Source organism: Diabrotica undecimpunctata, chromosome 2, assembly GCF_040954645.1.
Source record: "Diabrotica undecimpunctata isolate CICGRU chromosome 2, icDiaUnde3, whole genome shotgun sequence".
Lineage (NCBI taxonomy): Eukaryota > Metazoa > Arthropoda > Insecta > Coleoptera > Chrysomelidae > Diabrotica > Diabrotica undecimpunctata.
In genome coordinates this window covers 150037361-150064963 of record NC_092804.1, presented here as the reverse complement: position 1 = coordinate 150064963, position 27603 = coordinate 150037361, and the positions used below count along the sequence as shown (strand labels likewise).

Below are 27603 nucleotides of genomic sequence, written 5' to 3'. Positions count from 1 at the left end.
CCAGAAACGACTGGCCCAATTTTATTTGTCGAAAGTATTTAAGTAATATCGACTTACCAATATTTACTTGATAAACAATCACATTAAACTAACAAGTTTTTATTAAAAATACTATTAGTAGAAGCCTGATGTTCACTCGTTGGCTTTTGAAATAGGAATGATTTTCTTTTAAAAGGTCTTTTTAAAGGTATTATTATACAGGGTGAGTCATAACTATTGGGACATAGACTAAGGACAGGTTATTTGGACCAAAATATGGCTATTGGGCCAAATATGCCTTAATAAAATGTTGCTGAGAAAAAAGATACAGGGCGTTAAAGTTAATTTTTGTTTTTCGTTTTTTGCTAATAGTTTCCCTGTATATTTATAAATTGCTATCAAAATTGGCACAGAGGCATAATCTTAGACAAGAAATGGTATTTTATTTACAATTTTACGTTTTGTCATAGAGAAACATCATTTTTACGTAAAATTGGTACTCTTGTCTAAAGATGATAATTTCAACCGTTTTCGATAAAACGCAGTCAAACTGCTTAGAGTCTTTAAAAAGGATTTAAAAAGTAATGATTACCCTTTTAAACCTTTTAAAAGGGTGTAAGTCGTATCAATTATACTGTCCTCCAAGTTTTATATATGACAACTTCATTGCAGAAAATTTGCAGTTTTTTCATGCTTTTTCAGGATGAGACACAATATTTGTACCTTACAAAATCAGCAAACGTAAATTCATTAAAAGTTAATTATGTATAGATGTGAAACCTTAATTCCATAGGGACGACTACATTTAGAAGACTTACTACTTTTAGAAGATTACACTTAACCTCCAGAAGAGACAGTGTATAAATATAATTGCCATAAAAAAATATTGTTTTACATTTCTATTAATATTGTACAGCTTTGGCAAGATTTGTTTTTTTGTGGTTTCCTTATATTTAATAAATATGATTACAAGTAGTTAATATAATCTTTTATTTGTCCCTGTTAAATTTATCATCGTATAGTTTTTCAAGATAAGACCTACCTATACCTGACACAGAGCTAGTCGAAGCCGCAACAATAAAACTGGCATCTTTAGTATCGTTTTATAGTTACACGATTAAGATGTCATTTTATTGTTGAACAATGAACACCCAACGATCCATAGTAACTCCACTGTTACACTTTGGCGACCAACGTGGAACATGAAGGTGTACACGAAAACGGTTGAAAAAATATTAAAATGAGATTATAAAAAATTATCAACTACGAAACTACGAAAAGAACCAAAAATATTAATAAGTGCTCACCCCAGAATAAGTTTCAACAAATAAAATGGGTTTATTATTATTATTTAAAATTCCCACTTTAAATACATGAAAGGGATAAGTACAGAAAAACTTTCCTATTCTATTATTTTGAACCCATAATTGACAGACGGAATTCGATTTATTTAGAAGTCTAAAAGTGACTTTTATTGTGGTAATTTATAAATGCAAACAATTAGCATTTTAATTTGCTCTATAAAAATTACTATTTGTACTATTATATTACTACTTTGTAACCATCAGATTTATCGTTTCTGATAGCGTTGTATCCTGTTAAAACTGGATTTTTATTTTAAGGAAGCCATATTTCATTCAACAAAATAACATTAAAAATATTATTCATAAGTAAATTAAGTAAACTGGATTTATGTTTATTTATAGATTGGGAGTTCCACCGAAGTATATTAAATGTACTGTTATTCCTCATCTCTGTCAATATCTGTTAGGTTTAATAGCAGTTTTTTTCAATTCCTTCCTTTTTATTTTTCTCTAAGTTAGGCAAAAGTATTTCAGGGTTAATTCTCTTGATATTACTTTCTACCAAGGCTGGAATGTCATTAATTTATATCACAATCTACTTTTTCTTTGTAATCCATAAATTTGTCTGGGTAGGGAATATAGGTTGGGATGAGATATTTTTAACATTTTGAAGTCTTGCAAAAGTGGCACATTGCCACCCTTTGATTGACCCGTAATAAGTAAATAATTAGATTCTACCTTTCTGTTGACAGGTTTGTTTCTTTAGTACTTCACTTTTTCATTATCAGCTTTCTACTGTCGAGGTTCAGACACTAGTTATACTTCAGTCAATCTGTGAAAAAATCATCGATTTCTCGTAAACATCTTATATACGAGTACATACATAGCCTTTTGAAAATTTGGAAAAGTATACGATGAATAGCTGATGACAAATATTTAAAAAATCGTTTTGCTTGTTTTTTTTTTAAAAATTATAAAAGTGAAAAAATCGCTTTTTGTCTATAAAACATCTTATACATTTTAGAGAAAAATGGTTTAAATAAAAGTTACATGTATTAAAAAGTTCTTTAATTTGTTAGTTTTAAAATTAAAATGCTTAAAAAAATGACGTAACTGCAGAAACCCCTTATTTTTGCAGTAATTTATAAATTTTAATAACTTTGTGTTTTGAATATTGAGATGTAATATATAACTATTTAAAATTATGGCAATAAATGGTTTACATAATCTCTAGATCTACCAAATAGTTTGTAAATTATTCGATGTTTATCCCGGATAGCCGATTATTTAAACAACTTTACTTGCCCAAACAGTGACTCTAGAGGTATTTGGCAGGCCGCAATCGATTTTTTGAGGCTTCAAGTAACTACTATTTTATTGTAAATACGCTACAATTGAAGTTTAAAATAAGTTTATTGACGTTTCAATTTTCACTTCGGAAATCGTTCTCAAAATACAAACATTTTTGTATTTTGTTACTTCTTCTAATAATTTAATTTTATCTGACTCATTTATATTGACAATTCAGGCATATATTATACATTTTAAAGTAGATGACTTCAAAATTATATTGCCAGTATTGCTGAGTTGCGTTCCTGGGGCGACTTTATTGTAAGATAGTTCATTCGATCACATGCAATCAATTTTAACTTGAGAGTATCCGTCAATAAAAATCATAGCATGTGAATAGTCTTTAAAAATACAACCACATGTCGCGATGACAGTAAAATTCTCCTGTTAGTGATTCCATGCTAAGTTATGAGAAAAAAACCAGGAAAAAATTATTATTTGAATTTAATTCAATATTCGATAAATTAGACAATTTATTTAAAAAATGTTGTCATTGCATGTGTATATATTTAATAAAAATTTTGACAGTTCGCCGAAAGAAGAAGTTATGTACTGCAAATAGGTCTGCAAAGTGGTATATTCGTTTTATGAACTTTGCGGTACTCCATAAAAATGGGGGGTCTTACTATAATGAGGTTTAACTAATCTTGTTTGATAAGGCTTTTTTGGATCCTTTGTTAATATTGTATAAGGTCTGTTTGTTGATTGAATTTGATATTGATTCTATATTGAATTTTATCCATTATGACAGTTGCTCCCCTTGTCTGCTGGAGGAAAACTATGGAGTCGTCATTTTTTAGAGTTCTTATAGCCTTCAGTTCCTCTTTGCTTATGTTTTGTTTAATTTTAATAGACTTTTCCAGTTCAAGTTTGCATAATAGTCTATTCTTCTTTTTCGTGGGTTGGTAAATATTGACATATTTCCTCCACTGCGATATTTATGTCCAATTTTGAAATAAATGGATGAGTACAGGCAAAGTTTAGACCCTTTGAGGATATTAAACTCTCCGTTGCATTTAAATGTCTATTTGATAGATTGATAACTGTCGCTAATATGTCATCTTATATACTAAAACGCTAAGCCCTTTTCTTGTCCACCACTTTACTCAAAAACCATATTAGATAATTAAAATATTTTTTCGGAATATTATTAGTATTACGTATGAGATTGTCAAGATATACTTTTGGTACAAAAATTCACTTCCGGTTTTGAGATGACCGGAAGTTAAAATTTACTTTAAGTTTTAGACCCCACAATGTATATATGGATCGTAAGGTCTTGTCGAGACGAATCTAAATATGTACTTCCTTTTGCGATCCGACACCGGAAGTGACCCGAAACGCGCATAAAACGTCAAGATAGAACAAATCTGACACCGGATTCGTGATCAGCATGCAAAATTAACTGCTAAATCATATCCATGTCGACATTTGATGAACTAAAAATTGCATTCCGGTTTTGAGGTCGACTTCCATAATCACTTTTTTTTTACTTGCATTATTATTGATGAATGTTATGTATATTCTTGCTTATATTGTTTGTATTGCTCTCTTAATTTTTCTCGCAAAATAAAAATTTCATTTAAAAAACTCGATGTCGAGTTGGTCCGCTAGTTATTTCTATTAAGGTTATCTAAAGTATGTATATTGTTTTTTTCTAAAAGAATATTAAATTTATTTAAATGTATATTTTTTGTGTCTCATTTAAATTGTCATATACTATATGTCTACTAAAAATAATTCGATCAAAATCAGAATTTGATATCACATTGAAAAACAAATCTTCATCTTGTTCAATAGCTTCAGAACAACTTCGAGGCTTCAATATTAAGATACCTATATAAGTTTATCAAAATTGTAATTAAAAACGGTTTAAAAGAAAGTTGATTTTTTAGCTTATAAACATTTATAATAACCTTGATATGGTTTATGTAATGGGCTTGTAAATAGATAGAGATAAAGATAGTGACAAAGATAGTGAAAAAATACAGTGTTTACAAAAGAAAACCTATGACCAATAGGAAGCAAGATAGCATTTTTTTATTATAATCATATTTCTATTGTTTATTAACTAAAAATTAATTTAACAGATTATAAATGAAGACTTTGATGGCATGATCTATAGATGGCATATGCAGAGAAGGTGTAAAAAGTTGTAACCCGTTAAAGTGATCGCACTTTTAAAATACCTCCACGTCACGTAAAATAAGCAGTTGGATAAAACCAACGCATTAAAAGTTTCAATGTTTTTGCAGGGAAGTTTAGCAAAATTTTTCTTTCTTTAGCTGTTCCCAACAAACAATTTTTGCTATTTCTTTTAGACGCTGCAACTTATATGGTTAAAGTAGAAAACAATTTAAAACATGTTTATCCACTTTTAGTACATTCATGCAACTTTCTTAGCACATGCTTTAAATAAGGTCGCCAGTAATACTGGAATTAGCTGACAGATTACACGTCCCAAAAAATTGTTTAAAAATCAAGTTTATTTTTAATTGAAGCAGTTAAACTAATAAAACAATTTGAACTATCTTGCAAATTTGTTAATGGTCAAATTGGCGAAGACTTTTTAAATAAATTTAATTCAGTCTTTGATAAAAACACTGGTTTCATATTTCTATCTAAGGTTGCAAATATTTTAAGTGGAATGTATATTATGAAAGTTTTAATGATGAAAGATTAAATTAAATGTAGGGGCTGAAGTTTTAAATAATTTTCAACACGATCCGATTAATTGTACGGTGGATGTAGAACGAATCTTTTCTATAATATAAACATAATATGTAAACAGATAGGCGACAACTTTTTATAAAAACATTTATTTATAAAAACATATGGCATTATTCGAATATTGCAAAAATGGAAAGTAGCTTTGTTAATAAAAAATAGTTATAACAGAATCATGTTTTTTATTTGTTAATACCTAATATTCCTTATCGGGTCCTTATAACATCTTGCATACCTCTTGGCACTGTTGTAATTACATTTTGAACATGAAGTTGGTCCAATTCGTCCCATATTGTCTGAAGCAAGTTGTTTGGGCGGGGTAGCCGAACTTAAATTCATCTTCCCAGTGTGTCCCAGAGATGTTCGATTGGATTGAGGTCGGGGATATAAGCTGGCCAATTCACACAGACAATCACGACGTATTCTAAGTATTAACTGACGATTACAAAACGGTGGGGACATGTGTTATCGTCTATAAAAATAAAATAACTTCCTATGAATGGCGCAAAGGTACTACATGCTCATATAAAATGGCTGATATATACCTTGCTCCTGTAATAGAACCTACATCCACAAAAACTTTCAGTACGGGCATCGGAACTTATACGAGCCCAAACCAACATTGAGCTTCCTCGCTAGGTTATTCTGTCTATATGTTCTATATTTTCTATGTCTCCCTCAATATGATGCATGTCCATATGCTCTTCATTTTCTTGTATCCCTAGGAGAGTTTGGAAATAGGTTTCCAGACTGATTTAATAAAATGTCAGTAGTAATAATGAAAATAATGAGATATAAGTTAACTAACTGTTCCAGACCGATGAATCAGCTGGGTCATGTATTTCTGATACACTGACAACTGATGATTTCAGAGCCTAGATCATCAAGCTGATATGTGGAAGTATATGTTTCTGAATTGTCTCCAAAGTAGTTGTCCTTAGTTTCTCAATAAATCTTGTGAAAATTTGGAACAGAAAAGAGTAGTGTTGAGAGTATCGTTTTTATGTTAACTAGACCATATTACGTAATATATAAATAAAATCATTTTAGAATGAAGACAAAGCAGTAACATCAGATGAGTCTAATGATGAAACGGAAACCAAAACAGCCCAATATCATCCTGCCAGAACTAGTGATAATGCCACTTCAGGAATAAAAGACACTCCCACCGGAAGAACATCTGGCAATTCCACTGCCCCGCTCACTGTTAACTGTGATATGAATAGTAGGATGAAAGCAGACATGTCTGGTCATTTACAGTAAGTATTTAATGAATATAATTTATGTAAAATTTCTTTATCTTCTAAACACGATTCATGAAAAAATTTCGCCTAATTTGTTGTGATTTCTTGACGCAATTATTTTCAAAGATTTCCTTTGTATGCAATGCAATATCTTTCCTGTTCTTAATTCACTTATATATCTAAATTATTGTATTCGCACGACTCAATCACATTTAAGATATATATTTGTAAATGTTTTGAATGTCCGTACTGAACTCAATTAAAACTTGGTTTTTATGATTGCTGTTAAATGTGGATTTAATTTTATTACGTAGATTCCAAGTCACAAATTATATTAGCAACGTATCCACTTTATACTGTATTTCTTGTATCGTAGTTTCTTAATTTAAACTAGTTTCCCAGTCTATTTTACCAAAGTAGGTGTAATTGCAACAAATTTTATTTTGATATGTATTTGCAGATCCCCAAAAAGAAGACGAGTGATATCTGAAGCCCTTCCGAACTATTAGACAACCCATTAGATTTTGATGATGTCGATGAAGCATTGAATGAATCAGGTAAATGATTTTTGTTTAATAGTATAGAAAAAAATGCTTAGCTATGATTTAATTTGTAGTAGGTGGCAGTACATCTAATAGCAAATCGATAGAAATTTCCCATTCGGAATTAGAAAAAACTTTAGAGATGGCAGTGAAAATAACGGAAGGCTTATCGTTAATTTCTCTTCTGGATCTTTACAATCAACTGAGCAGGGTAGTAAAAAAGTTTTCGAGGACGCCCATAAGGACCACGTTACCAAAGGTGAGTAGTAACAGATTATTTGCTGTGATAATGTATACAACACAGAGAGAATATTGCGTGACTTATTTAGATCAGAAACGAAATAGACATTAGATTTCGTAGTCGAAAATAGAGAATTTTTATTAGGTTGTTTAGGTATTTTAAAGAAAGTATTGAGGCAAAATAAATTTCCATTGTTTAAATAGTTGTACAACGTCTCATTCCTTTCGTTCCTGTTGTCCAGCTCAAAGCGACCCATATATTATAAGTTTCTCTCTTCTTTTGTTCGGATTTTTGCATTAAAATGTCCTGTGACTATGACGAAGTGTGCTTTCTCTTATTTTCTTGCTGTTGTTAGATCTTTGAAAATGATTCAGCTTCCTCGTCGGGCTAATTTTCCGTCGGTGCAGATCCGTGTATTTTCTGTAAGCTATTTTTTAAATGTATTTATCGTATGGCACTTGACACATTTACATTTAAATTTACATATATTTTGTATAAAACATAATACATATGTTTACAAACGAACATCTAACTTATTTATATAGTCTATTGACTCTGGAGTCGCCTTTAGAAAATCGTCTGGCCTGCCATGATAGGATCTTGTGGGACACTGTTCTGTGATGTGAGAGATGGGTTGTGGTTGTCCGCAGCCACAGAGTGGGGATGGTCGTTTACCCCATTTGTGCATCAGGTAACAGCATCTGCCGTGTTGGGTTCTGATTCGGTTCAGCATAGTCCATTTGTTCCCTGGTAAGTAAAAACCTGGTGGTTTTTGTGTGATGCAGGGTAAGCTGCTATTTTGTTGTTCCATCTATTCTCGAGTCCAAGTGGTCCTTACGTTAACCTCATTTTCCACAGCAGCTGTTTTTATTGGCGGTCGTCTGAAGCGTAGACGGTTACCGTTGGCAGAATCTATATCTTGATGAATTGGCAGGATCTCGTTTTTCTGTACTCACTAGTGAGGGAGTGTATGCGCCATAGTTTGGGTGGTATAATGTGGTTCACTACTGGGAGCCATTGCGTAGGGGTGGATTTGATAACGCCAGCAATCATTCTCATTATATTGTTCAATTGGGCATCTACTTTGTGTATAAGTGGGCTGTTAAGCCAGGCTAAAAAGCAGTATTCCGCGGTTGAAAAGTCAAGGCAGCTGATCGCAAGGTGGAAGCCGATGCTCCCCATGTTTTGCCGCACAGCTTCTGGATGATGTTGTTTCTGGATTTAAGTTTTCCGCTGTTTTTGACAGATGTTCCTTGAAAAATAGGGTTCTGTCAAGACTCACCCCAAGGTACTTTGGTGTTTTATTGTAGGCGGGTGTGGTGTTTTCGAATTGGATGTCGATGTTCTTCCGGCAAGCTTGTTATTTAGGTGGAAACTGGAAACCTCTATTTTGGCAGCGTTTGGTTGGAGCCTCCATTTACGGAAATACTTTCCCACTCTGTGTCCGCCGTGAGGATTTCTTCTGTTTCTTCAAATGACTTACACCTTATTGCAAGGACCCAGTCATCGACGTAATCAAACTTCCTTGATCTTGTTTCTGGAATATCAGCGTTGTACAGGATAAAGAGGAGAGGAGCTAGGACAGATCCCTGAGTCAGTCCATTCTTCAGTTTTCTTGGAGTGCTGATGTCGGTTCTCATGACTACTTGAATCGTTCGGTCGGCTAGTATGCTGTTGATTATTCGAGCAGTGGATTTACAGGAGATTGTACGGATGAGCTTGTATATCATGCCTTCTCTCCAGACTAGAACTCTGTCTCAATAAATGTGGTAAATGAGGACCTGATCTGCGCAGCTTCTTTTTGGTCGGAAACCTTCCTGATCAACCGTTATTGATTTAAGTATCTTTTGACTAATTCTGTTGTAGATAAGTCGTTCTAGGAGCTTGAACGTCGCCGATGGCAAAACTATTGGTCTCTAGTACTTAGGGCTGTTATCATTTTGTTTCCCTGGTTTTAATATGGCAATGACCTTCGAGCGTTTGAGTTCCTGTGGTATGGTACCGATCTTCATATCTGTGAAAAAGTGGGCCATCCATTCTCTCGCATATTTGCCGCTGTTAATTAACAATTCGAGATGAATATTGTCAAAACCTGAGGCTTTTCCTGGCTTTACATCCTTGAGAGCTATAGTGACTTCTTCGCAAGTGAAAGGGCGGGAGTATTCGGTTTCTGTAGATTGGAATTTTTTTTTAAGCTCTCATTTTACGTTGATTGTGTGTGGCTTGTCTTTTGGGGCCCTAGACGTCGATAACAGATGTGAGGCAATAGAGTTTGGGTTAATTGTTGTTTTGTTCCTTGTTATAGGAGTTCCGCTTCCCAATTTTCTTAGTAGCGTCCATGCTTGCCTACTTGATGTTTGAAAATTAAGACTTTCTACAGTTTCCCTCCATTTTTGTTGTCTTGCTGCATTTAGGCTATGGAGCAGTTCATCGGCTAATTCTTGGATCGCCTATATCGCCAAAACTGGAACATTAGAAATAGGCCAAATGTGCTATTTTCAGTCGAATCTAGGATTTGTGAAAAATCAGATGATCGACGAATGCGTGTACTTAGAGAGCGAAGTAGACAAGCAAAAACGAAAATTACCAGATCTGTTGACAGACATAAAGGAGAAAGTGTCATATTCTGAGGAGTCATTATCATTAGTAAAAAAACTTCTTTACTTTTCATCCAACCAACTTTGACGGCTCGTAGGTATTTTGATTTGGTTCTAGAAACTGTAGTTAGGGTCTGGAGAGGTGAAATGGAAAAAATTTAAGTTTCATGCATGATAATGCGCCTGCAAATACCAGCAGAGTGTTTTATAGACTTCCTTGAATCTGCTTGCTCACCCGACCTTAACCCTATAGAGCAATTGTGGGATACGCTTAAAAGAATAATTAGAGCTCACCGGGCGAATCCACCAAACACTGCACTGCTAGTACAAACTGCTCTTGAAGAATGGAACAACCTGCCACGACAAAATATTGACAATTTGTTTAGTAGCATGCCCACGCAAATTGAAGCTTGCATAAGGGTTAGGGGTGGTTACATGACTACTAAAAAAACACAAATAAATAAAAACAATTTAAACATTAGTCCTTTCACATTGAAAGTTTGTATGTTATTAACCTGAAAACAAGTGGTTTTAGTTTATTATTTCAAGAGTTTACCATTTTCTTTAATTATTATGTATTAGTGATTAAATTGCTTTAAAATAAATATTGTTTCACTTCGTATGTTGGTTTTTTAAAATTCGCTTGAAATAATAAGAAATACCAGATGATTTCATATAATTTTGGTTGTGTGTATATTTTTCATTTAAAAATAGTGTCTATTGCCAAGGAAGAATTACTTTTGACACTTTATATTTATTAGCAATGATTTTATTCATATCTCTTCACTGATATATACATTTTTTTTTGTAGGAGCTTCTAAGAGAACTTGCTAGGTTCAAAAAGGAGGGACTTACAGAATAATTTCTTTTACTAATGAGTACAATTTATTTATGTTTCAGTATTGTAGTTGATTTTAAAATAATTGCTTTTAGTTTTTAAGTTCATTCCTAAGAATTATTACACCACCAAAGATATTCAACATGTTGGGTTCTAATTTTAAACACGCTCCGATTAATTGTACGGTGGATGTAGAACGAATCTTTTCTATAATATTAACATAATATGTAAACAGATAGGCGACAACTTTTTGTTAGATAATTTTAAAAAACATACCATCACATATTTTTGTCAGCTTTTTGTTTTCTTTACTGGCCTATTATTTTTCATTCATAGTATTACTGGAGCAATGACATCTACGAAGATAAAAATTATATATTCTTTAGATGTTACTTAAAGTATTTAAACGTAAATTTTACTAGTAATAGCAAAATGACTAAGAAAATGTGTTAGTAGTTCTCTAGCGACAGTTTTTTGTTAAAAATTAAACGCAAAGGAGTCCGTAAGAAAAATAGTAACTTTCGGTATTTGAGAATTTTTCTCTATTTAAGAAAGTTTTTAGTAACCTTTCCTCGTAGATATTAATACAGAAGACGAGAAAAAGAAACCATCATGTTCGATCATCTTCCGATGTTTCCCAATTTATTTGAAAAGCTTCCAGAAATTGTTTTCCATTAAGGATATCAACTAATGAAGTCGAATGGCAATTATTCTGCACTCGTCTAACCATTTAGCTGGGGACGACACTAAATGAATTTAGATGAAAATAGAAAAAGGAACATTTTACCCAAAGAACAAAAACCAATAATGACACAAGTCGTAAATATTGTTTGGAGCTCGGAATCATCAGTGGAGTGCCCCGAGGTCTAATCTCATCAGTTTTTTTTAGCGCGGAAGCCATCGGAAAACACTTAGATAAGACGAATGAGCCGGGCAAGTGTCGACTTTAAAAAGTTTCTTTTTTCGCTGTGACTTGTAAGAATGATATCGGATGGATCGTTCCGAAAAAATAGTTAACTTGAAAAGTTTGGGGCTTTCGATTAGACATATTTTTTGTAAGGAAGCTATCCTTTGTTGAGTTATTTATAGTATTGCGTTGTTTTTTTACAATATACCTAGTTAGATAAGAAAATAAAATATAATTTTTAAATAAAATTAGTTGTAGTGTTAGCACAAGAATTCTATTACATATTATTTGCAAAATTATTGAACATAATATTTGTTCGAAAGCTCTCTTTTGTAGAATCTTAGTTTTTTTTAACATTTTTAAAAAACGTGTCACAAAGAGTCTTTATTATTTGCGTTTCGACTTATCAATTAAAACTTTATAATAACAATCTATCAATATTGCTAATGTCTTTCCAGGAAACAAAAATATTATTGAGAAAGAATGTATCAAACGATTTAGGTGGCATTTAAATTTATTTTCTGATTAATAACAATAGTACTAATACAATACCAAACTGGTAAGTAAATTACTTAACTATTCCAAAAGCCCTTTTCCCTTTTAACCTTTTTGTTCACACTCCATCGGCCATCAAAAATACGAAATAAATGTTTTTTACCGTATTTTAATAAGGATGTCTATTTAAGAAACTATTATTTTCTTCTTCTTAAAGTTCCATCTCCTATCGGAGGTTGAATATCATAACGGCTATGGTCACTTTGTTGGCTGCTGCTCTGAAAAGTTGTAGTGAACTACAGTTAAACCATTCTCTAAGGTTCCTTAGCCAGGAGATGCGTCTTCTTCCTATGCTTCTTCTTCCTTGGATCCTTCCTTGCATAATAATTCTCAGCAGCTCATATTTTTATTATTTTGTAATCATACTATTATTTTGGAAAGTATATTTGTAAATAATCAATGTATATTTCAAAAAACGTCAAAATTCTCATACGTAACGTCATATATCTGGAACTAAGTATTAAAAGGGCCAAACTCTATTATCGTTGTTTTGAGTAACAAGCAATTTAAGTTTCAGGAAAAGTAAAATGTCAATTTTAAATTTAGGTAAAACAGATTTTTGATTACTAATAACAAAATTTCAAGTAAAAGTAGTGTTTTTTATTACTAAGTATTGTGTTGTCAAATGATTAGTAAGTTTAAATTTTGAAGGAGTTTGGCCCTTTAAAAATTAAGAAATAGTAATTTTTCTTGGAGATTGGCCCTGAAATAAAATATTTATTTTGCAAAATTCATGCAAGTATTTAAAAAATAACATAGTTTCCTCAAAACACAAAATATTTGTAGTTTTACTCTATTTCTTCCTCTAAATCAGGATAGTTATCGGCATCTAATGTTAAGGAACGTTTTAACTGTTTAAAATACGTTTTATTATGATCACTAATTTAAGGACTATCTACAGAACACTGATTAGACCCGTAGTAATCTATGGATGTGAAACTTGGGTAATGACGAAAAAAGATGAAGCCCAACTCAGGACATTCGAGAGAAAAATACTGAGGAAAGTATATGGCCCGGTACAAGAGGAAGATGGCACATGGAGAATCAGGAGAAACCACGAGGTTAATGAGATAAATGAAGGTTATGACATTGTAAGATTTGTGAAAAGTCAAAGACTGTCATGGCTGGGACATGTGCCGAGACAAAACGATGCAAAAACAACAAAGAAAATGTTACAATGGAAGCCCATAGGAAGGCGAAAAAAAGGAAGGCCGCCCAGAACGAGATGGTTGGATGACGTGGAAGACGATCTGAAAACAATGAACATAAGACAATGGAGAAGAAGGGCACAAGGGAGATCTGAATGGAAGGACATAGCCAGACAGGCAAAGACCCATCCAGGGTTATGATGCCAAAAGAAGAAGAATTTACGGCAACAACTGCACCAAATCATCATATTTTTGGTTGGCTATTGGTAGTTGTTCAAGGTTTAAAGGTTTTACCTGCTCAGAAAATGTAAGACTATCTCGATTTCGCATGGATCCTCTTCTGAGATCCACTTTTTTAAAATCACCCTTAACAAGTCCGTTTTATACAAAAACTGATATGGAAGATTTTTTAAAACTTTGTTTGATTTGCATCCACGGTACCAAATCCCTTTCTTCATTTTTTTTTGTACACTAAATCTTTTTTTAGGGCATCGCCATAATTTAAAAATTGTTCTTGGCCAACCTCAATTACGTTAAGTTTGTTTTTTTCTGTAAACTGTTTTAATAAAATTTGTCCAGTCATGTGGCACCTCGATTTCCATAGCAATTTTTTTAGCTTTTTGAAATTTTTTGAAAATTCAGAACATGAATCACTGTAGAAATTAAGAGTTTTAATGTCTTTCTAGTTCAAGTTCCATAAAAAACAAATCTCTTCATTGCCAATATGATCTGTTTTATAATGAGTTAGATTGTAGACCCACAGTTATCTTTTGTAAAACCATACACCATTTCTCATGAAGGGGGTCGGCAAACATTTTTCCAAATCAAATATCTTGGATCAGTCACATAACTTGGATCTAATTTACTTCTTTCTTTATCTTTCTCTTTATTTTCATAGTAGCGTTGAGACATTTCCAAATAGGTATTTAAATCTTGTTCTATTGTAATCTTTTCGTGCACCTCATTTTCTGTAAAGTTTGTTTTATTACAATATGACTTAACGCAAAGATTTAATCGATCATACTTCGCACATGCAATATTTGCAGGATGATGAAAAGTAAGATTAAATTTCTCATTAAATATTTTTCTGTACTGAAATTCTTTAATCGAAGCAACTTACATTTCTTTGCAGTTTTCAGCATAAAGTCTACACATACTCGGAATATTCAAATCGAGGCTAAGATAATGCCTAGAAGATTTTTAACGGGAATAGTGGCTGGTATATACTGAAAAACTGCTTATGTGATCGTGAACAATATCTTTTAACTGTTCAGCAATTTTGGGTTGGTTTTTATGCATTCCTCTTCCATCTGGTGGACATACTAATAATTATTATTATACTAAATTAATATTAATAATTATACTAAATAATTGGTTAAACAATAGTTTTGGGAGCAAAAAATATTAATGTTGATGAAATGACTTTCCGGTTTTAACAGTAGTTACCGGATGATCTGCTGTTTATATTAAATCAATCGACAGTATTGCTAATGAAGAAAAACTCGTAAATTATTCAACAAAATTTTTTAATATTCTGGATATCCCATATACCAGGGATACCACCACATAATATTCAGTTCAAAATTAGTTCACCGATTATTTTGCTACGCAATTTAACACACGTTTCGTCATTAGAAACAAGATGCAAAGATTTTACTCGCCTGGGGCTGCAGCAACAATGTAGAATACTTATCGCATCGTCCTTTTTCATATAATGGAATATGGATTTAAGTACCCTAGTCACCTGGTCATTTTGATTTATTTCATATAGCGGTATAGATAGAGTGGTAGATGAGTATTCCTTCGTTAACTAGCGATTTCAACATTTCTCCTTCTGTAGCATCAATACTACTAATCTATATTGAAGATTTTAAGAAGTTAACTTCATATTTTTATAAAGGTAAAAATAATGAAAACTTTACCACTTTACACCACAATATTAGAAGCCTTAATACAAATCTAGATCAGTTACGATTAAATATACAGCAGATGACACTTGATTTTGACTTTAAATGTTTAACGGAAACTTGGATTATTCCTGATATATCTTTATTTTCTTTTATTCCTGATAATCTTCTGTTATTATAATTTAAACAAGATTTCTGTTATATGACCGTCATGGCTGGCTCTGACGTAGTCTAATCTGAAGGTTCAATTTTCGATTACTGTTTCCAATATTTGTCGATGTATATTAGGAATATCCCGGCGAATTCACAGTCCAAAACGTGAAACTATGCGGTTACCAAACGTTTTCTTCAATAAATCAATTGTGACACGAGCTATATGACATGTTGCGTCATCTTATTGAAATGCCATCTCCTGCACATCATGGTTGTTCAGTTGAGGAATGAAGAAGGCAGAAATCATGGCTCTATAGCGGTCACCATTGACTGTAACGTTCTGGCCAGGATCGTTTTTAAAAAAGTATGGTCCAATGATTCCACCAAGCCATAAAGCACACCAAACATTCAATTTTTCTGAATGTGATAATTTTTCAATTTACATTTGAGGATTATCTTAACTTTAAATAGGGCAGTTTTGTTTTTTGACGTAGCCATTCAACCAAAAGTAAGCTTCATCGTTAAAAAATTTCGCTTATGAAAATCGGAATCTACGACCATCTCGTTTTGCATCCACTCACCGAATATACGAATCTACGCCTTGCTAGGTGTATCTTCAATTCTTGCATGAGTTGGATTTTGTAAGCAAGCAAGGCAAGATCTTTCCGCAAAATCTTCCATAAAGTCGATGGACACGTATCCAACCGTTGTGCACGATAGCAGATAGACTGATTCGGGTCTTCCTGTATGCTACGCTCTACAGCAGCAACAACTTCTTTACGCACTGTATGACGTGTCTGTGGATGCATATTATCAATTAGAGTAAATATGATGCAAACATATTCCATAGTTAATCGAATTACTAGCTCGGATAGATATTGACCATAAAATGGACCTAGTGTGCGATACGTATTTCGAACAGAACCACAATTTTCAAACTAGATTTGTACAATATAGAAGCGCTGTTCAGGCGTTATGCCAAACCAAACTTAACATAATTCACTGGAAAGCTGTCAAAATGGCCAATAGTTACAAAAGTGTTACCAACTTACATTTCTATACCTCTAAAAAACACCCTTTATAGATCAAAATAATGGTGTTGTTGTATACATAAAAAAGAATTTAAGATTTACGTGGAAGATTGTAAACATTAGTGTATTTAAGGTATTAGAGATAACTATATTAGGTAAATATAATCAAAATACAATATTAACATTAATTTACAGACCACCATCGACAGATGAAGAGCATTTTTGTATTGGTCTAGATAAATATTTAGAGATCACTAAAAATTCTGTTCGTAAATATCATATTTTATTGGGTGATATTAATATTAATATCAAAAATATGGCACCGGAGTCTTTTGAGTATTTAAGTATATTGAGTGAACATAATTTTTTATCAATAATAAATAAAAATATTTGTTCTTTTTTCTCGGGCTCTTCTCGAGACTAGAATTGCTATGTATGATATGTAAATAGTTAATATTCATGTTTTATTACTTACTTCGTTAGGAGTACCAGAAACTAAATTCACTACAAATTTTGACCAGGATGAACGGCATGTGGAATGTAATTTTAGATTCCCTTGCCGAGTAATTTATCCAGCTGTTTGTTTCGCAAATTTTTAGGAAACACAGTGGTAAAAATTTGAATTCGGTTTCGCTAGGTAGAAATCATTTGATTTCTCTTTTTGTTTTTAGATGACGTAGTTACGTTCGTATATAGTTATTTTGATAACTATTTTCTAGGACGGGAGAGATTTTTGTTTTGGTTCAGAGCATGGCTATACCGTTCTGACGAGACCTAAAGAGGTCGAAATACGTATAAGCGGTTGTTGCTGCCCTGTATCAAAACAAAAATCTAATACCGTCATTATGTTTTATTACTTACTTCGTTTTGAGTACCAGAAACTGAATTCACTACGAATTTTGACCAGGATGAACGGCATGTGGAATGCAATTTTAGATTCCCTTGCCGAGTAATTTATCCAGCTGTTTGGTTCGCAAATTTTTAGGAAACACAGTGGTAAAAATTTGAATTCGGTTTCGCTAGGTAGAAATCATTTGATTTCTCCTTTTTTTTTTTTTCTTTAGTTAATATTCAATGTGTATCGTACTTATATATTTGAATTTGAATTAATTAATAAAAGATTACAGCATTTATAAAAAGAACATGTAAGCTTACCTTCAGCAATATATCCGAAATTCTATTGGGCAAACAATCTCCTTCATACCAACCAATGATTTGTTCATATTTAATATCCATCCGTTTCCGAAGCTGTTAAAGAATTGGGGAATCGCAGATATGCGTTTCATGTGACGAATCAAAATTTTAATGAACGGAATGTGTACCATGTAACAGGCACAATTCACATTACCGGAACGAAGTAAATCAAAATTTAACAAGAGTATGTAGTTTTCCAGAGCGATGGGAGTTAATATCATTTATGATGGTAACTTAAACTATTAGAAATTCCGATTAAATAGTTTTATTTTTTAGTTTATTTTGTATTTTTTTATAACTATGGGTAAAAGATATCTCAATATTTTAAAATAATTAAAAGCCAATTATTTAGATCGCTTGTCAGTGCAAAGGTTTAGAAAAATAATTTTTCTTCACGATAGAGCTCCTCCTCATTTTATAAATGGTAAACCAATATTCCAGAATAGTAAATCAATTTTTAGATGAGACATTTGAAGATTGGTGTATAGCCAACAAGGGCCTTTTTCGGTAGCCCCCTCGACCACTAGACATAACACCTCTAATTTTTTTTATATGGGGCTAAATAAAAAATGAAGTATATTCCCACTCCCTTACAAGAAAGGCAGATTGTAAATTTAAGAGTTCGCAATGCAGTTAATTCTCCCCTGTAGCAATGATTGTGGGTACAACAAACGAAGGCGTGATAAAAAGGTTTTATAAATTCTTGGAAGTTCAAGTACAAAATTTTGAACAGTTGTTTTATATTGTTATAATTTATGGATGTGGAATTAAACCAAAAAATGTGTGCTTTACTTTTTTAACTTCTTGTTTAAAATAAAGTATATATTCTAGTATATGAAAAGTAAATTTACGTAATCTTCATTGTTTATTCCTAAACGATCCATTTCTGTGACTTTGTAAAAGTGCCAGTAAATAAATACATTGTTAAAACAGCCAGACTCTATACATAACACAGTACCTGTAGAAAGTTTATATTGTGAAAGTGGGAACTTTTATTATATCATCGCCGAATTTCCTTTACATTATCACATAGGTACAACTTCAATAGCTTCAAATTTAAACAAACATGGATTTAACACGTTTACTAATAAATATATAAATATCTTTACCAATAGTACCAAAAACAAACCTTACTCTGAACGAGTAAGGTGTTGCCTAAGATGTCTCAACATCGAATTCCTAAATATTTTTCCAATCAATATTACAAGCCCCTTAACTTGGATAATTAATACTCCAAATATAAATACTGGCCTAACCCAATTTGACAAAAATATTAATAGCCACGCAGAGATCAAGCATAATTTAGATTTAATTTTCTGTCAGCATTACGAGCATTGTTATAAAATTTCTACAGATGTATTTAAGTTTGATAAAGGAGTAGGCGCTGCGTTCGTTACCCCAAGCGATACATATCTATTTCGTCTCCCAACCTACTTTACGATTTTTCCTACTGAGCTCTATGTAGTGCTTAGAGCTATCATGCATATAAATTCTAATGACATCGCTAACTCAGTTATCTTAAATTACTCACTAAGCTCCCTTCAAACCCTTAAACAGATCTATCCCAAAGATCCAATTGAGAAACTGATAAAACTAAAACTCATGCGGGATTAAGAAAATTATAGAAGTATCAGATTTATATGGATTCCATCCCACATTAGTATCGAAATTCCGCGAGTGATACGCAGAATTTTATTAAGAATAAATTTTGTGCAAGTAAAAAAAACGAATGGAAATCTTCTCAAACATCACTTAAACAACTTAAAAATGATATTATAGCTTGGGAAGCCTCAACTGGGAACAGAAGAGAACAATTGGTGATAACGAGATTACGAATTGGATGCTCATTCGAGATTACTCATTCATATTTATCGTCTAAAAGTGATCCTCCTACATGTGAAATAGGGATGGCGGTATATATAAATCTCTTTGATTTACTGTCAAGCTTTCGAATTTATTTTAATTCTTTTTTAAGACATCTGTTAACAAATAAATATAAAAATTATTTAGTATAATTATGAATTTTCTTACTTACTAGTCGTAAAATTACAGAATAGTTTCACTTTACAAACACCATTACACATATATGAAAAATTTTCAATTATATAAATAATATTTATTTTTATAAAGACAATATAGTTATTTTAAGAAAACATTTTTTTAAAATTTTTATATATAATCTCACTACTAGTAAGTAAAAAATTAATAATTATAATTAAATAATTTTTATATTTATTTATTAACAGATGTCTTGAAAAAGAATTAAAATAAATTCGTAAGATTGACAGTAAGTCAAAGAGTTTTCTTTGTCTTGTAGGCCAAATAGACTGCATCTTGAATCACCACTTGATATATATATATATATATATATATATATATATATATATATATATATATATATATATATATATACATACATATATATATAAACAAAGTTTAAATAAATTATTTTAATAATTATATTTATTTATTATTAAATATAACATGGCGTAATATAATATTGATTAAATAAAATAATTAAAAGTAAGTAATAATTTAAGTAAAAAAAGTAAATAAAATAGGTTACGAATAGGTTACATTATATAAAATAGATTTAGCATTATGTTTGCCAGTATTTTCATATAATATATGTTGGTCGTTCGTAAGTGCCTTCTCTCATCCGACACAATATCGTTTAACGATAACACCAATCTCTCTAATGCCACCGAACTTCCGACCATCGGCATGTGTTTTTTGGCTATAAAAGCCAAATCTAGCGTACAGGTTCCGCTCTGCAGGTAAAGAGTGAGTGAGTTCATTTGGAAAAGAACTTTGAATATGTGTTTCCAGGGAACCTGAACTGGAATCACTGTTCACCAACTATAGGTCGTGTGAAGATCAAAGGGGATTTGAATTTATTTTTAACCCACTTTACCCTCTTCACTCTGGAAAGAGCATAAAGCAAGGTACATCTAGAAAGTCGGTAAGGTACTTCTTGACTTCTGAGCCTAAATTGGATGTGGCTTTGCCCGCTATCAAAGTATTCATATATTTTTGAACCTTGTGTCCATAACTGTAGCATGGCACAGCAGAGGGTTTTGTAAAAGCTTGGTATCTCTCTCTTGAAGGCTAGTTACCAGTTTGTGGCATAGCCTTTGGGCTGAACTATATTTTGTGGAGAGGTTTTTTAAAGACTTTCCAAGATAGAGATCGATGATGGATGCAAGGGGAATTACAAGGCTAGCAGTAATGTATTGGGAACAAAAAAACTTCGTTGAAGAGAACGAGGTAATAAAATGATTACAATTTCATTGATCAATTCTATGTCTGCACCAGAAATCATTATCGGTGCTTTTTAGTTGAGGGATCTACCAATATTGCAGCCATGTAAGGGTACATTAGCGCAAACCTTTGAAGGGAACCATGTATGTGGGGGAGAAAAATTTCCCCATTTTTTCTCTGAATTGATTATTGTTTCCAGAAATAAATTATTCAGTTTTTTAATTTTTAAATTTACTTTAAAAAGAAAAAACGAGTTATAACAGAGACAAAAAACAACCGGAAAAACCGGATATTTGCGGAGTAAAAAACCGGTTTTACCGGTTACCGTTAACCCTGTTTTAATTGTATGCTTTTATTTTGCCAAATATTGTGTTGTATTTAACATATCTAACAGTATAACTAATTTATTGGGCACTTATTTTTTAGTGATTTCAGTGAGATGTGTCTTTAAGAAAGCTAATTAAGTTTTTGGTAGTTAAATGTTCACCTAACACTATTTTTTAATCACTGGAAATATTGTTATTCTGTCTGTTTACTGTATATTTTCCACATTTAGTTAGGAGGTGTTTAACAGTAATGTTAACTTGACAATATTCACACACTGGAATGTCTTTCATAGTCATTAAATACTTATGAGTAATATTGGTATGACCTAATCGAAGTCGAGAAATTTTAACTTGGTGAGCTCTTTTTATGTCTACTGGTGCCATATTTTCACTGTCGATTTAATTACTTTTGATTTAGATACCGATAAATCCAACTTATTTTGCCACGCACGGATCACTTTTTCTTTGAAGAACTGTTTTATGTCACTGGAGATAGTCTTTGACACTATTATAGCATGGTCGTTATTGGTAGCTTCTCTTGCTTGAAGATCTGCTTTTTCATTATCTTGTATTCCAATGTGAGATGGAACCCACATATATTTAACTCCGGAACCAGATTCTATCAAGGCAGCAAGTTCTTTCTTGGCAAGTATGGCAATAGGGTTCTTGGTGTATAGTTGACCAATTGCCCCATAATCTATTTTTAATCTAACGAGTAACTTATAAATATTTAATAATGTAGTTTCTTTAATTCCCCATTTTTTTAGTGATTAATATTCTACATTTTTTAAAATCTTTAGGAATATTTTGTACATTTTAATTTTGTAATTCTGTAGCCGCTGCTAATAACCGTTATGGTGAATGCTGATGTATTTTCTAAAAAAAAAAAAATAAATATCTCACCTTTACATTAAATCACAATTATCTCCCAAAGTAATAATTTTAGATATCGGGAACCCTAATACTATTTGAAAGATGATTGACTTGTTTTTTTACTAGAATTATAAAATACAATATGTTTTATTTAAAATTATTGACTTTGCGCGTTTTAAATTTTAAAGAAATTGCGTATCATTTGTAAACAACCTGTATTTAGAAATCTGATTTCGATGTAAATTCCCAAAATAAATAAAAAAATAAAAATAAAAACATTTATTGCCATTATAATATAACATTGTAACTTAAGATATTTCAACTTAAAAATTTGATCTTCATTCTACTGATGTCTTCGTCATTCTTCGGGTATTTGGTTGTTCCTGTCGCTGACTCCTTGACATCTTCTTCTGTAGGTATCTGTAGGGTTCTGTAGATTATTTTGGTACCGTACCTACTTTCCTGTTTGGTCGACGTTGCAACCACCTGACTACTTGCTAATCGGATAATTGATCAGCCTATGTTTCGTCCTGTACATACATCCTCTGTATACGGTTTCTGTCTCTTGTTTTTAGGGGTCTTCTTGTGGCTTGGTAAAAGAAATATATTGTCCTGTTCTCAGGCACCTCCCTCAGTGGTGTGTACTGGGGCCTTTCCTGTATGGTTGCATTTGAAACTTTATCTTCTCGTGTCGCCCCGATGTCGATTAGTCGATAGCATGACGTCTCTGATCTCTCCAGCTTCCCCCAGTTGGTTTCTGCGGTAAAACTCCATACTGGAACTGCATACAACATCACCGACCTAACGCAGGCATGGTATAATTGGATCTTCTTGGCCTTCGTTAGGGATCTGTCCTGAAAATATAAGACAGTATTAGCTTTTTAGCTATAGTTGCCTTTACCTTGGTTTCTTGAACGTGCTTCGTGAAGTTTAGTCTTCTGTTAGTTCCGAGTGGATGACGTATTCTCTCATCGTAAGGTCGAGTTCTGGTGTGCTGGTCTGCTGTGTAAAGTTAGATCATGAATTTTATCTCCTTTAGCATTTATCTTGATTTTCCATTTCGTCGGTATACTGCGAAAACCAGGTAAATGTCGGAATACCGAAATCGAGAAAAAACGTTTTTAAAGTTTAGTTTTATATTGTGAATTAAGCAGTCAGCTTGTTTTTGATATTAGGTATTCTAGTGAAAGATGCATATATCTGAAATGATATTCTATCATTAGTTTGAAAAAGTTGAGACACCTATCTGACTAATCCTAAATTTAAGTTGGAAATGCTATCACTTACCTGGTTTTACCTGTAAATCTAAATAAATCAATTACTGTTCAAATAACATATTTAACACAAGTATAATAAACCAAGTATAATATTGTCCAGTTTTGTGATCGAGATATGAGGCTTTTACTAGGTAATAGCAATGTTTTAAGGTATTAGTCGATATTTAGGACATTTAACTGGTTTTCCCTGAAAATTTTATTAACAGCTGTGTGTAGTTATAGTTATTATTTATATGAATGACAGGCAGTTTTATAGAAAAAATCAAATTTATTTCAAATATAATAATAACAATATTATTATTATGAGGCTTCCTCGTCCGATTCGTCACTGAAAGCAGGCTCTGGCAAGATGTCTGTTACATCATTTCCCGTTTTCAAATTACGATACCACCCGTGATATTCCTCCGGTATCACTCCCTTATCACATAGCTGTACCAAATCTCTCTTTTTTGCTATGCTAATTGGCAAATGTGCATCATAAAGTCGCTTAAGTTCTTCAAGATTGCTTGAATTAGTTGATAACTTGGCGTGCTTTTTTCTTGTTGACTGCCGTGCAGTATTAGTAAGGAAATAATTGAAGCTTGTTGATATGTCATAATTAAAATAGATCCTGTTTGTCTCTTCTTTCACCAATCTCATTCTTTTTATCTTCAACCACATTATTTTTTCGCCGTTTTGGTCTTTTGTCCGGTTTTTAATTAAAGTATGTGATAAGTTTTTTAAATTATAAAAGTCGTAGTATTTAAATTCTTTACATTTGTATGGTTCTATACATACTTTTTTATCATCAACCTTGATATTTTTATTTCCTCGCATTTTGAAAAACAGACAAGTAATCTGGCGTCCCATAGATAGATCTGTGTTTTTTAGCGGTTTCGTTACTACTCTGCATAGAGTCAACTTCCATGTAGGAATGTCCAGACTCTAAAAATTTGCGTTTAATAATATTTAAACGGATTCTGTCCTCTGCAGGTATCAGAAAATAAACTTATTTTACTTACATATTCTGGAACACATTTTGATAAGTAGTGGAGTATAATGCTTTCTATTTCAGAACTTCCTTGTCTACCGTTAATTTCTGACCAGTCAAAACAGTAAGCTGCATTTGGTAATGCGGCTTCATATACACACAAATTGTAGACACATAATTTTCGAGAATAATATAGTTTTCCAGTCAATCCACTTGGAATTTGTAGTACAGCCTGTAGATCGAAAGTAACTGAAACAAAATCCCGTTGTTCATTAGATATTTTCTTATTATTTTGTTTTTTAAGATTACATATTTCTTTTCTTTTCTGATGTTCTCTGTAACTGTCTTCTAAATCCGATTTGTCAGTTGGATTAGCCCTATCATATTTATTACAAACTAAACATTAATTTTTTTAGCAACAAAAAAGCTTAAATTATAGTCGTTAGAAAATATTCTTCGATATGTAATTTCGCTAACACCTTCCAGTTTCTTCTGCTCATAGTCATTTATAAAAAGTTGGTACATTTTTCTTATAGTTAAATATTTGTCCAAATATCTACGCTTTGAACTTTGGCGAATATAATGTGGGCCCATGGTTGGAAAAGATTCAATATGAGCCTTCACGATTTTTCGGGTTTTACTGCTTGTTTTATTTGGCGGTGTATGCTTGCCTCTTTTATCAGTATATCTGCATAACAGCCTTGAATATCAGTTTTTCTTACAACATCTTGTATTAACGACGCTGATATACAAAGTGTGTTACAAAGAAATTTCTCACATACCTGTATGTCTTGACCATTCAAAGAAAAGTAACACTTTTTGGAAAATGCACGTGATTTTTTAAAACTCAAACAAACTGCAACGACTCTCTTTGGTGGCTCCGTTTTAATACGTGCAATAAGAAAATGTTTCTGGCCTATATATTCTAACTTTCAATAATCACGACATAGTCTTTGTCTGTAATCTTCGCTGAAATAACTGGCACATTTGTAAAAGCACTCTGAACAATTAACTGGTTTTGGCATTGCTGGTCTATGGTCTTTTTTTTTCTTATAAGGCAAACCCTCAGCACGCCTCCTTTTTGCGACATTTATTACCCAATCTTTAGGGTTAGCTTTTCTCCAACTTTTTAGTGGACGTACGTCTTTCCATACTTTGTCAAGAAGTAGATTTAATATCCAACTAGCTATTTCAGTACCTTTTTTCTCATCATTTAGGCTATCAAAGTGTGTAAATCATATAGACTTCCTAGAGAGAGCGATCCCTCTTCACTTGGCTGATATGTGGGGTCTACATCTGAAAAGTCACTATCAAAAATGGATTCTATCATTGAGACTATATTGTTCTCAGAATCATCAAGAATTGAACTGCTGTCTTCAGTTATTCTATCTGTGTATGTGTTATAAAGATCATTTATGAGTTTAGCTTAGTAACCATTTCTAAATTTTAACTCAACCCGTTTTCAGGTAGAATGAAGTAAGTGTACTTAAAGGTTTTTACTAGTCGATATGAAAGAGAAATTTTAATAAATCATACACGTAAAATCTATCACCTTTTTACTGAATATGGTATGCAGTAGTACAAATATATTGTTGTCCGGCATAATAATATATGTGGGCTTACTTTGTTTTACATGCAACAGAACTTTAATTTTATGGAAGTAAGTAGCGATATATTGTTTTATTTGAAAATGAAAAGTTGATTAGGTGTAACTTATTTGTTTATTACACAAATTATCTGCTGTATGGTAAGTCGTATCATTTATTGGGTTTTACCTGTATGTAGAGCGGAAAAAGCTGAGAATTTTGGTATACTTAACTCAATATTTTAAAATTTGTCATTTACCTGGTTTTCGTAGTATACCGACGATTTATCCGTGAATTCTGAGATCCTCTCCAAGTGGTTTTCTAACGTCTGGACGATTCTTCTATCCTCTTTTCTGTTGGTAAGTCTTAAACAAAAATATTGTATAAAATGGAGGATAGGATACTACGCTGAGGTATTCCTTCTTGAACATCTTGCATCCTAGATGTCTTTTGGTCTGCTGAAACTTGAAAAGTTCTATTAGTTAATTCCCAAAAGAACGTTACCTACTCTTTATATGCAAGTTTACAAGACATTATGTTTGTAAAATGATGAGCTAATAACTTAAAAAGTTAATATCTATGTGTTAATAATTTTGAAAATAAAAATGAATAACTCAAAAAATTATGTTTTTACTGATGGTACCTTATACTAATTAAATAATCTTTATGTATATATAATGTATATGAATACATATATAATATTATTTTACAGATAAAAAAATTGTATTAACCTGTGTGTATGATTTCCTTAGTTAACAGCGTATTTTTACAAACTTACATAAAGCTGTTCGTGGTATAATTTCCCGAATGCTAAAGTCTGACAATTATTTTAATGCCATTGCTATTATCGCAGCATTAATTCCAAAAACCTTTTAAAGTCCTAAAACAATTGTAGAGATGTTTTCTATCATTTTAACTAATTCCAACGTGTTGTAACTTTCAGAAAACATTAGAACAATTAAATCGGACTATCCGTGTATGAAATACGGCTTAAAACAAAGGAAAATCAGAGTTGCACTAGCATCAGCTCCGAAATGTTTATAATGGCTAAAAGACCTAAGGGAAAACAAGCATATACACATAGGACGGCACTTAGCGAGATGACTTTGACGTCTTTTAACAACAGTAACTGACACGAAACACTTTGTTTCTATTGCTTGTTTTTTCTCGCTTTCATTTGTCTGCCGTATCCTGTTTACAAAGCCCTTGATATTTCCTCTTACAGATCTTACAAATATTGCAAATATGGCCTTACTGCTTGCTACCTATTCTATTTTAATTCGAGAAAACAGAGAGAACAGTTTAAGTATTACTTTAAATATTTATGGTACAAAGTCTGCGTTTAGATCTAGTTATCCGGTAATTTGTAGATATGTAAGTTCAGAAAACGGGAAATGAAATTAAATTGAAGGGATGAATAAAGCTAAAATAAAACTAAATTGTTATGGAAGAAAAATATACCTTGTGAAAATCTTGTTTTTGTATTGTTTTTATTTCTTTTATTTTTATCTAGTTTTGAACGTAGTGGATAATAAAAAAATATATAAAATGATTTGCTATACAGGGTGAGGCGCGGCAAGTTTTGATTAAAAG

The 27603-nt window shown here is 32.1% G+C and overlaps 1 long non-coding RNA gene across 1 annotated transcript; it reads left to right on the top strand.

The window, feature by feature from the left end:
* Positions 1–7081: 7081 nt before the first annotated feature.
* On the top strand, positions 7082–10971 carry LOC140433503 (uncharacterized). Its single transcript, XR_011949992.1, has 3 exons — positions 7082–7161; positions 7221–7405; positions 10796–10971. It is a non-coding gene; the product is annotated as an uncharacterized lncRNA (long non-coding RNA).
* Positions 10972–27603: the final 16632 nt, after the last annotated feature.